At 42.0% G+C, this 12,147-nt stretch overlaps 1 protein-coding gene across 4 annotated transcripts in view; it reads right to left on the bottom strand.

The window, feature by feature from the left end:
- LOC115162910 (cadherin-23) overlaps positions 1-7,621 on the bottom strand; it is a 712,130-nt gene extending 704,509 nt beyond the window's left edge. For 3 of the 4 annotated variants that reach the window (XM_029714423.1, XM_029714440.1, XM_029714433.1), the window contains exon 1: positions 7,167-7,620. The gene's annotated coding sequence lies outside the window, so the exon portion shown is untranslated. Of the gene's footprint in view, positions 1-7,166 lie in introns of all 4 variants that reach the window. The other variant, XR_003869666.1, reaches the window with a different exon arrangement.
- Positions 7,622-12,147: the final 4,526 nt, after the last annotated feature.

Below are 12,147 nucleotides of genomic sequence, written 5' to 3'. Positions count from 1 at the left end.
AAAATGCCTCCAGCCTCCCATCACTACTGTAAATAAAATAGTTTACATCCTGTTTACATTCTTTATTGTAACCACAATGTCACAAATAATTTGTATCTACCTTTCCAATTACTTTTAGAGTTTGGGATTTACATGTAATTTTTCGTTAAATCCAGTTCGGATTTAAGTATAACTTCTGACTGACAACTTTAGTGAGAGGTCTAATGCTCCAATATTTAATAATTTCTGCCCTCCGAATTCATATCTAAAGGGCATTTTTCGCGCCATTATGGCTGGTTATAAGAACAGCGGGAACGTTTCCCTGGTCAGCACCATTATTAATGCAATGCTGCTTAAAATGTTGCTCTGTGCTACCCAGTGGGGCAAGGTGGGGGTCCACCCTCCGTCCCCCTTCCTCCCTTCCCCATGGGCTACGTCCATATTCTGTGCACTGCTCTGCGGCCCGTCCCGTGCCTCCTGCCTTCGTGCCTTGAACCTCGTGCGCCTACCGCTATCTCATTGGATAAAGCAGGAGAACTGTAAGGCAATCCCATTGTGCGCCACTTGGGAGCCATGACCAATATATATGGTCCTGCTATAAACGTTGTTTGCAGAATTCACAGCCTGCTACGCTTGTGAAAAACAGGGTTAATAATATATCTGTGAGAATATCTAGGGGGCTTTTATATAATTCTAAATGATTTAATAATAATAGTAATAATAGCTTTGTTTTAAAAAATAACTATATTTTGGAGATGATTTCGTTTTCAAATAACATAAAGTGAGTGAGAAAAAGGCCATTCTTGAACATGGTTGTGAGAAATTGTTACTAATTTATAAATAAAGTTTGTTATTTAGAATGATTTATTTATGACTTTAGAGAGAAAGAAATCAAAAGCCTACCAACACATCATTGGTCTCCCAGTCAAGGCCGGCACGGGTATTGAACCAGCATCTGTAGCAACAATGCAGTGTCATAGACCGCTGCGCCACTCAAGCCCTGTACAACATGACCGGTCGGGAGTAGGCTACAGTACTACAGTAAGAGCAAAATAATACTAACATTTCCACACCCTAATTGTCATCTAAGTTTCTCTTAGAATAAAAACCTTATTGTAACAACAGTTTTAGTAAGTAATACTGACTAGTAGTAACAAAAAATAAGTGTATTTTTGGAGACACAGTAGCACCTTGGGATCCAAAAGCATAATCAGTGATCTAACTCCCCCTTGCACTGGTCTGGAGCAATGAAGTAGTGGCACACGATACCGTACTAAACCACAAATTACCTCTAGGTCCCGCAGCATAATTGCAAAACTTTTAGTTGAGCAACCACTGTATGTTACGATCCCTGATGTCTCTATGGAAAGCAACCCTTGCCCTAATTTCGTCTACCTTGTTATCTAGAGACTGGACATGAGCAAGTAATATACTTGGAAGCGGTGGGTGGTGTGCACGCCTCTGAAGTCTGACCAGAAGACCGCTTCATCCACCACTTCTCTGGCAGCATTGTTTTGGGTGAGCCTCTAGAATCAGCTCAAATGCCCTGGGTAGTTCAGACAAAGGATCTGCTTCGGGAAAGTCATATTCCAGGTCATAGTGGGGCGGCAGGTAGCCTTGTGGTTAGTGTTGGACTAGAGACCGAAAGGTTGCAAGATCGAATCCCTGAGCTGACAAGGTAAAAATCTGTCATTCTGCCCCTGAACAAGGCAGTTAACCCACTGTTCCTGGGTCATCATTGAAAATAAGAATGTATCTTAACTGACTTGCCTAGTTAAATAAAGGTTAAAAAAATATCTAATAGTTCTTCCTGGCTGTATGTAATAACACTCAAGATTAAACAAAAAAAAAATGAAATACTGCAAAGTTTCCTAAGGACTGGAAGAGAGGCAGCCCTCTCTGTCGGTGCCATCTTGTTATCCAAGTCCATATTATGGCAAGAACAGCTTAAATAAGCAAAGAGAAACGACAGTCCATCATTACTTTAAGACATGAAGGTCAGTCAATATGGAATATTTCAAGAACTTTGAAAGTTTCTTCAAGTGCAGTCGCAAAAACCATCAAGCGCTATGATGAAACTGGCCGTAATGAGAACTGCCACAGGAAAGGAAGACCCAGAGTTAACTCTGCTGCAGAGGATAAATTCATTAGAGTTACCAGCACCTCAGATCGCACCCCAAATAAATGCTTCACAGAGTTCAAGTAACAGACACATCAGACTGACTTCGGCCAAGAAACACGAGCAATGGACATTAGACCGGTGGAAATCTGTCCTTTGGTCTGAAGAGTCCAAATGTAAGATTGTTGGTTCCAACCACCGTGTCTTTGTGAGACGCAGAGTACATTTTACATTTACATTTTAGTCATTTAGCAGACGCTCTTATCCAGAGCGACTTACAGTAGTGAATGCATACATTTCATACATTTTTTTCCGTAGGTGAATGGATGACCTCCGCATGTGTGGTACCCACCGTGAAGCATGGAGGAGGTGTGATGGTATGGGGGTAACTTGCTGGTGACACTGTCTGTGATTTATTTAGAATTCAAGGCACACTTAACCAGCATGGCTACCACAGCATTCTGCAGCTAAACACGTGAGAAATAAAGTTTGATTTGATTTTGATTAGATTTTTTTTACTTAAGTAGTTTTTTGGGGTATCTGTACTATACCTTACTATTTACATTTTTGGACACTTTTACTCCACTACATTCCTAAAGAAAATAATGTACTTTTTACTCCTTACATTTACCCTGACACCCAAAAGTACTTGTTACATTTTGAATGCTTAGCAGGACAGGAAAATTGTCTAATTCACTCACTTATCTAGAGAACATCCCTGGTCATCCCTACTGCCTCTGATCTGGCAGACTCACTAAAAACAAATGCTTCATTTGTAAATTATGTCTGAGTGTTGAACTGTGCCCCGGGCTATCCGTAAATTAAAAAACAAGAAAATCGTGTCATCTGGTTTGTACTTCTACTTTTGATACTTAAGTACATTTAAAACCAAATACTTTTAGACTTTTACTCAAGTAGTATATTACAAGGTGACTTACTTTTACTTCAGTCAATTTCTTTTAAGGTATCTTTACTTTTACTCAAGTATGAAAATTGGGTACTTTTTCCACCACTGAGCAGGAGTCTCCAACAGGTCGATTGCGAGCTACCCCACCTATGAGTAGCTCTCCAAACAATTCCGAAATAGATTTTTCATGTGTTCCATCGCAAACTGTCATAAACAAATCTCACAAGTATCCGACACTGCAAGCTCCCAGCTGCTATATAATCAATGCAACATTGACATTATCTTAAAAAGCCATACCTAACACAATATCTGGCAATGAATTTCCAGCAATATTGACCCTGTCTGTCTGTGTGGTGCGTGCGTTTGTCTATCACTCCATGTGTAGCCAGTTGACGTGATAACCCTCGTGGGTTGACAGAAATACTTTCCCCAAAACCTTCTCAATTAAATGTTAACTGCAAAGTATATCATGAATAAGTACACCACTGGTCCAAAGTTTTAGAACACCTAATCATTCAAAGGTTTTTCTTTATTTTACTATTTTCTACATTGTAAAAGAATAGTGAAGACATCAAAACTATGAAATAAAACATATGGAATCATGTGGTAACCAAAAAAGTGTTAAACAAATCAAAATATATTTTATATTTGAGATTCTTTAAATAGTCACCCTTTGCCTTGATAACAGCTTTGTACACTTTTGGAATTTTCTCAACCAGCTTCATGAGGTAGTCACCTGGAATGCATTTCAATTAACAGGTGTGCCTTGTTAAAAGTCAATTTGTGGAACTTCTTTCCTTCTTACATTTACATTTACATTTAAGTCATTTAGCAGACGCTCTTATCCAGAGCGACTTACAAATTGGTGCATTCACCTTATGATATCCAGTGGAACAACCACTTTACAATAGTGCATCTAAATCTTTTTTTTGGGGGGGGGGTTAGAAGGATTACTTTATCCTATCCCAGGTATTCCTTAAAGAGGTGGGGTTTCAGGTGTCTCCGGAAGGTGGTGATTGACTCCGCTGTCCTGGCGTCGTGAGGGAGCTTGTTCCACCATTGGGGTGCCAGAGCAGCGAACAGTTTTGACTGGGCTGAGCGGGAACTGTGCTTCCTCAGAGGTAGGGAGGCGAGCAGGCCAGAGGTGGATGAACGCAGTGCCCTTCTTAATGCGTTTGAGCCAATCAGCTGTGTTGTGAAAAGGTAGGGGAGGTATTACAGAAGATATCCCTATTTGGTAAAAGACCAAGTCCATATTATGGCAAGAACAGCTCAAATAAGACATGAAGGTCAGGCAATACAGAACATTTCAAGAACTTTGAAAATTTCTTCAAGTGCAGTCCAAAAACCATCAAGCGCTATGATGAAACTGGCTCTCATGAAGACCGCCACAGGAATGGAAGAGTTACCTCTGCTGCAGAGGATAAGTTCATTAGAGTTACCACCCTCAGATATTGCAGCCCAAATAAATGCTTCACAGAGTTGAAGTAACGGACACATCTTAACATCAACTGTTCAGAGGAGACTGTGTGAATCAGGGCTTCATGGTCAAATTGCTGCAAAGAAACCACTACTAAAGGACACCAATAAGAAGAAGAGACTTGCTTGGGCCAAGAAACATGAGCAATGGACAATAGACCGGTGAAAATTTGTCCTTGGGTCTAGAGTTCAAATTGGAGATTTTTTGTGAGACGCAGTGTGGGTAAACGGATGATCTTTGCATGTGTATTTCCCACCGTAAAGCATTGAGGAGGAGGTGTTATGGTGTGGGGTGCTTTGATGGTGACACTGTCTGTGATTTATTTAGAATTCAAGGCACACTTAACCAGCATGGCTACCACAGTATTTGCAGCGATACGCCATCCCATCTGGATTGGGCTTAGTGGGACTATCATTTGTTTTTCAACAGGGCAATGACCCAACACACCTCCAGGCTGTGTAAGGGCTATTTTACCAAGAAGGAGAGTGATAGAGTGCTTCATAAGATGACCTGGCCTCCACAATCCCCCGACCTCAACCAAATTAAGATGATTTGGGATGAGTCGGACCGCAAAGTACATTTACATTTTACATTTTAGTCATTTAGGAGACGCTCTTATCCAGAGCGACTTACAGTAGTGAATGCATACATTTCATTTCATGCATTTTTTTGTACTGGCCCCCCGTTGGAATCGAACCCACAACCCTGGCGTTGCACACACCATGCTGGCGTTGCAACAAGTACTTAGCATATGTGGGACCTCCTTAAAGACCGTTGGAAAAGCATTCCAGGTGAAGCTGGTTGAGAGAATGTCAAGAGTGTGCAAAGTTGTTATCAAGGCAAAGGGTGGCTACTTTGAAGAATCTCAAATATAAAATATATTTTGATTTGCTTGACACTTTTTTGGTTACTACATGATTCAATATGTGCTATTTCATAGTTTTGATGTGTTATTTCATAGTTTTGATGTCTTCACTAATATTCTACAATGTAGAAAATAGCAAAAATAAAGAAAAACCCTTGAATGGATAGGTGTTCTAAAACTTTTGACAGGTAGTGTATGTCATTTGTATATATTATTTGTTATTTGCTAACTTTGCCATGAAATGAGCAGCACCAGTACAGAACCATCACTTGACAAGCAGATTAGACAGCACATTCCTTACTAGCTAGATGTGCAATTAAAGGGCCAGATGCACAATTAAAGGGGAATTACACTAAAAAAGAAATGTTCATTTTCTTCCAGGCCTAAAAGAAATGGTCTTCTGATGTGATTTAACCATTGACATCGACTCAGAAAAACCAATTACGTTATTGCTCTATGAACAGTTGTTATTTTGAGAGTGAAAAATATTCTAAAACTTGGAAAAATAAAAAAAGAACTTAATTTGGGAAAATATAAAACATCATTTGGGGGGTAAAAATCACAGATTTTATAGGGGCCCCCTTAGAGTTGATTATTAACCATTATTTTACCAGGTACAGTATATTGACAGAAAATATAGTGCGCTACTTTCTCTTGTACACTAAGGACCTGGGAAAAGTTTCAGAGGAGAGAAGAGAAGAATGATTTGAAAGCTAGAAAATAATTAGTAGCTAACGACATGTTTCGTTTTTTAAAAGTAGCTCTCATGCTAGAAAAGGTTGGAGACCCCTGCCCTATAGGCACTTTACATGCTCAGCATGTTGCATGAAATCCCTTTGGATGGCTAAAGTTGGATAGTGGTTTAAAGACTGTTTCTTTCTTTCTTTCAGTCTTGTTTTTATTTTCTACCCTGCAAATTACAGGGAGTGATTGAGGTTATCCGGAGCTTACAAACTATTACCATAATCATATCACTAGACAGCACCAGCACCACATGGCCCTCGGCAACCGTGTAGTCAGCTCATCCGACAATGTGCCGCATTAGTGGAGCTGATCCAAGGCCAGTGGCAAATTACAGAGTCGAAACTTAACCTCGCGCGACAATGGCACAGCATTGGGTTCAGGCGACACATAAATAAATAACGGCGCGAGCGCGATACGGCGCTTACCAGCAGGTGCACCTTTTAAATCTTCGGAGCCACCTGAGACAAGTCCACGCACCTGATACCCCCGAAGACAGAATTTGCTTCTATTTAGTTACAGTCATTGCCCTTAAATGTGTAATAGTCTTGCTTGCGTAGGCTACAGTTTAGAATCTGATATAGCCTAAATAATTGCAATACATTCCGACAAACATATTCCCTTTTTCTGGAATCACGATGTGCATATATACCTTTTCCCAGACGCCCTATGTGAAACCAGCCATACAGGCTAGGCTGAGGTCTTTTTTCAAATAGGCTACGTTTTGTGATAATTTTTTTTTTTAAACTAATTCCCGTCTGTGCGAAACATATTGTAGGCTATATCGACTGAAGTGTTCGTCTTATTTGGCATTGGCTGTATGTGCACTTATAAATAAGACCCTGCTTAATATTGAACACTACATGTTTCCTAGATAGTAGCCGAAGCAAATCCAGCTATAAACAGCCTAGTATGCTAGTAGCCTAAAAACTATACCCTCCATCAATCGGTTAAGTGACATAGCAGACAAAAACATAAAAGGCTCACTTCTTCCTTGCAATGTGCTCATTGCTCTACCGCTATTGCTTTTGCACCACCAAATGTAGAAAATCATATATTAATCATCCAATCTTACCTGCCTCGTCCGTGTCCGTCGTGGGTTAAATGATTTTAGATTCGGTCAAATGTCCTGCTGTGATGCGTCACTAAGGCTATAGGTAGATTAGTTATTTTGGTTAGTTTCTTTTTTCTCTTTCTTTCTTTCTTTCTCTCTCTCTTCAATTCTCTTCTTCTCTCCCGCTCACGACAACACTTTTTCCATCTCCAGTCGAAAATGTCGGCTCCTGACTTTGGCTGTTCACTTCAACTTCACCTCAGCATTGGCTACAGCTAAATCCGACCCTGGTTTTAATGTCTATGATACCGAAACGAGCAAATGCCCTGTTCCGCGCGAACTTGCCTTTGACTATTTTCCGGTTTCAACTCCCGGTTTCTCCTATCCTTGCTGTAGCATAATAGAACAACTGGATGCAGTGCCGGCAATGGTCGTTTGGGTTAGAGGCTTTTTTGCAGTTTGATTGCTAAATTCCTGCAGTTCTACCCATTTTGCCATGGGGTGGAGACCATTTTTTGTAATTTTAAACCAAATTTTCTGAGACCATTTTTTGCAATTTCAAAGCAAATTTTCTGCAATTCTACACATTTTGCCAAGACTTATGCCATGTTAATGACTAACAAAATCAATAGGGAATTTGGCCATGATTAGGCTCATAAAATGATAGCTGGCTAGACTAATTTACCAATAAAAAAATGTGTTAGCTGACATGGCTAATTAAGTGACTGTCAGTGACCAAAATAACAAGAGAAAAACTGAAATTGCAGTGATTAATTACATCAAGCCTGTGGATTTGCCGTTTGTTTTGGTTGTGTTTCAGGTTATTTTGTGCCCAATAGAAATGAATGGTAAATAATGTATTATTTCATTTTGGAGCCACTTTTATTGTAAATAAGAATATAATCTTTCTAAAGACTTCTACATTAATGTGGGTGCTAACATGATTTTAGATAATCCTGAATGAATCGTGAACAATGATGAGTGAGAACGTTACATAGGCATACATATCCTAACCCCCTAACCTCCCCTGTAATTGTAATGGTCAGAGGTTAGCATGTCTTGGGGGTATGATATTTGTGTGTCTGTAATTTTCGCACTCATCATTATTCACAATTCATTCAGGACTATCCGTAATCATGGTAGCATCCCCATTAATGTTGAAGTGTCTAGGAACATATTCTATTCTTATTTACAATAAAAGTGACTCCAAAATGACACAATACATTATTTACCATTTATTTCTATTTGTCCTGGGTCTCCAGTTTGCAAAAGAAAAGGATGAAGTACCCTGGTCTATTCAACGACTGTATAGTATTTCCACCTAGTGTATAAAACAAGTATTGCAACTTTGAAACAATTTGATGGGCCTAACTTAACAATCAATGCATGAAAAACTAGTGATGCAAATTGGCTATATTCTACAATTGTGTGTAATTTAGTATGTTATAATTTATAAGTGCACATTTCTGATCACATGACCACACATTATGTCCCGTGTGGCTCAGTTGGTAGAGCATGGTGTTTGCAACGCCAGGGTTGTGGGGGACCAGTACGGAGAAAAAAAAAGTGACAAAAAAAATGTATGAAATGTATTCACTACTGTAAGTCGCTCTGGATAAGAGCGTCTGCTAAATGTAAAATTAAAGTAAAATTCTTAGGCTTATGTTTGGTTAAGAGAGCTGAAATTAGACTCACATAATGTCACTCTTCTGATCACAAAACCAAATAGGCATACCAAAACTATTGAGCCCAATAACAAATATTATTGGGCCCTTAAACTTGAAAACAAAATGCCTGTGTTGTATGCTTATTTATAATCCCCTTTGGCCAAATTCAAATAAACAAACTACAGTGCTTTAAAATTATATTTTATAAATTGTAAAAACATATTTTTTTACAGCAAAACAACAGAAGCACTCTTTCTCAAACTAAACTCTTAACTTATTAATCAATATATGTCACGTCCTGGCCAGTATAAGGGTTAATTAGTATTGTAGTTTGGTCAGGACGTGGTAGAGGGTATTTGTTTTATGTGGTTCAGGGTGGTGTGTTTGTTTAAAGGGTGTTTGATTTAGTATTTCCGGGTTTTTGGTTGATGGTCTATGTTTATGTATTTCTATGTGTAGTCTGGTGAGTGTGTTTCTATGTTGTGTTGATTGGGGTTGGGACTCTCAGTTGAAGGCAGGTGTTGTCTATCTGCCTTTGATTGAGAGTCCCATATATGAGGGTGTGTTTGTGGTTGTTATTTGTGGGTGATTGTTCTGTGCTTAGCCTTGTGCCTAGTCAGACTGTTTTGTTGTTCGTGGTTTCGTTTTTTTGTTATTTTTGGTGTTCATTTTGTATTTATTAAAAAGCAAGATGAGCATAAACATACCTGCTGCGTTTTGGTCCTCCATCACCGACGACAACCGTGACAGAATCTCCCACCATTCCAGGACCAAGCAGCAGAGGAAGGAGCAGAGGAATTTCGATTTGGACAAACGAGAGAGATGGACTTGGGAGGAGATCTTGGAGGGAAAAGGCTCCTACACTTGGGAGGAAATCCAAGCAGGAAAAGATCGCCTTCCATGGGGACAGGTGGTAAGCGAGAGAGAGGAAAGGAGTAAGGCTGGTATGGACCGGGAACGTTTCCGAGGAACACGACTAGCGTTGAAGCGCGAGAGGCACCCCCAAGAATTTTTTTTGGGGGGGGCACACGGGTAGTTGGGCTAGGCATAGGAAGAGCCGGAAGCCAGCTACCCGTAGTTATATGGAGGAGCGTATGGGGTGGAGAGCGCCATGTTTCGCTGAGGAGTGCACTCTCACCCATACGCACGCACAGTCCGGTGCGCGTTATTCCAGCCCCTCGCAGGTGCCGTGCTAGAGCGGGCATCCAGCCTGGTAGGAGGATGCCTGCGCAGCGCATCTGGTCGCCGGTATGCCTCCGAGGACCAGGCTACCCAACTCCCGCTCTACGCACGGCTACCATCAGGCCCCTGCACAGCCCAGTCTGCCCTGTACGAGCACCCCGCTCGTACAGGGCTACTAGTTCCATCCAGCCAAGGCGGGTTGTGCAGGAGGTAAGATCTAGACCGACTGTGCGCCTCCATAGCCCTGGGTTTCCAGCTCCTGTCTCTCGTGCGGACCCGGAAGTGCGTCAACCTAGTCCGACTCATCCTGTTCCCGCTCCCCGCACTAGCCTTCAAGTGCGTAAACCCAGCCTCGCCAGTCAACAGTCGTCGGAGCTGCCCGCCAGTCAACAGTCGTCGGAGCTGCCCGCCAGTCAACAGTCGTCGGAGCTGCCCGCCAGTCAACAGTCGTCGGAGCTGCCCGCCAGTCAACAGTCGTCGGAGCTGCCCGCCAGTCAACAGTCGTCGGAGCTGCACTCCAGTCAACAGTCGTCGGAGCTGCCCGTCAGTCAACAGTCGCCGGAGTGGCCAGACTGCGCTGAACTGCCGGAGTGGCCAGACTGCGCTGAACTGCCAGAGTGGCCAGACTGCCCTGAACTGCCGGACTGCCCAGACTGTCCCGAGCTGCCAGACTGGCCAGACTGTCCCGAGCTGCCAGACTGGCCAGACTGTCCCGAGCTGCCAGACTGGCCAGACTGTCCCGAGCTGCCAGACTGCCCAGACTGTCCCGAGCTGCCAGACTGCCCAGACTGTCCCGAGCTGCCAGACTGCCCCAAGCTGCCAGACTGGCCAGACTGCCCCGAACTGCCAGAGTGGCCCGACTGCCCGGAACGGCCAGAACCGGAGCCACCTCCTGATATAGGTGGGTTGGGGAGGGGGGGTGTAGCACAGTGCCGTTGTTGACGGCAGCCACCCTCCCTTCCCTCCCTTTAGTAGAGGGGAATTTTTGTTTTGTTGTTTGGGGTTGTTGTTTTGGTTTTGTTTTTTGTTTTAAAGGTGCTTCCGGGGTTAGCACCTTTAAGGGGGGGGGGGGGGTACTGTCACGTCCTGGCCAGTATAAGGGTTAATTAGTATTGTAGTTTGGTCAGGACGTGGCAGAGGGTATTTGTTTTATGTGGTTCAGGGTGGTGTGTTTGTTTAAAGGGTGTTTGATTTAGTATTTCCGGGTTTTTGGTTGATGGTCTATGTTTATGTATTTCTATGTGTAGTCTGGTGAGTGTGTTTCTATGTTGTGTTGATTGGGGTTGGGACTCTCAGTTGAAGGCAGGTGTTGTCTATCTGCCTTTGATTGAGGGTCCCATATATTAGGGTGTGTTTGTGGTTGTTATTTGTGGGTGATTGTTCTGTGCTTAGCCTTGTGCCTAGTCAGACTGTTTTGTTGTTCGTGGTTTGGTTTTTTAGTTATTTTTGTATATTCATTTTGGAAAGTAAATAAACATCCAGATGAGCATACACATACCTGCTGCATTTTGGTCCTCCATCACCGACGACAACCGTGACAATATAGGCCTAGTACTTAGTGACGCATTGTGTGTTGTTTTAACTTTTTAGTGACGGGGCAGTATTCGGAAATTCAGATGAATGATGTGCCCAAATTAAACTGCCTGCTACTCGAGCCCAGAAGGTAGGATATGCATATTATTAGTAGATTTGGATAGCAAACACTCTGAAGTTTACTTTGGGCTGTTATTTAAAACCTGTTGGGGCTAGGGGGCAGTATTTGCACGGCCGGATAAAAAACGTACCCGATTTAAACTGGTTACTACTCTTGCCCAGAAACGAGAATATGCATATAATTAGTAGATTTGGATAGAAGACCCTCTAAAGTTTCTAAAACTGTTTGAATGATGTCTGTGAGTATAAAATAACTCATATGGCAGGCAAAAACCTGAGAAAAATCCAACCAAGGAAGTGTGGAAATCTGAGGTTTGTAGTTCTTCAAGTGATTCCCTATCCAGTATACAATGTCTGTGGGGTCATTTTGCACTTCCTAAGGCTTCCACTAGATGTCAACAGTGTTTTGAACATTGTTTCATGCTTCTACTGTGAATGGGGAGAGAATAAGAGCTCCTGGAAGTAGATGAGTGAGAAAATGACATGAGTTCAGTGGCGCG

This window comes from Salmo trutta, chromosome 2 (assembly GCF_901001165.1).
Source record: "Salmo trutta chromosome 2, fSalTru1.1, whole genome shotgun sequence".
In the NCBI taxonomy this organism is placed as follows: Eukaryota; Metazoa; Chordata; class Actinopteri; order Salmoniformes; family Salmonidae; genus Salmo; species Salmo trutta.
This window is presented reverse-complemented; position numbering and strand designations above follow the sequence as displayed.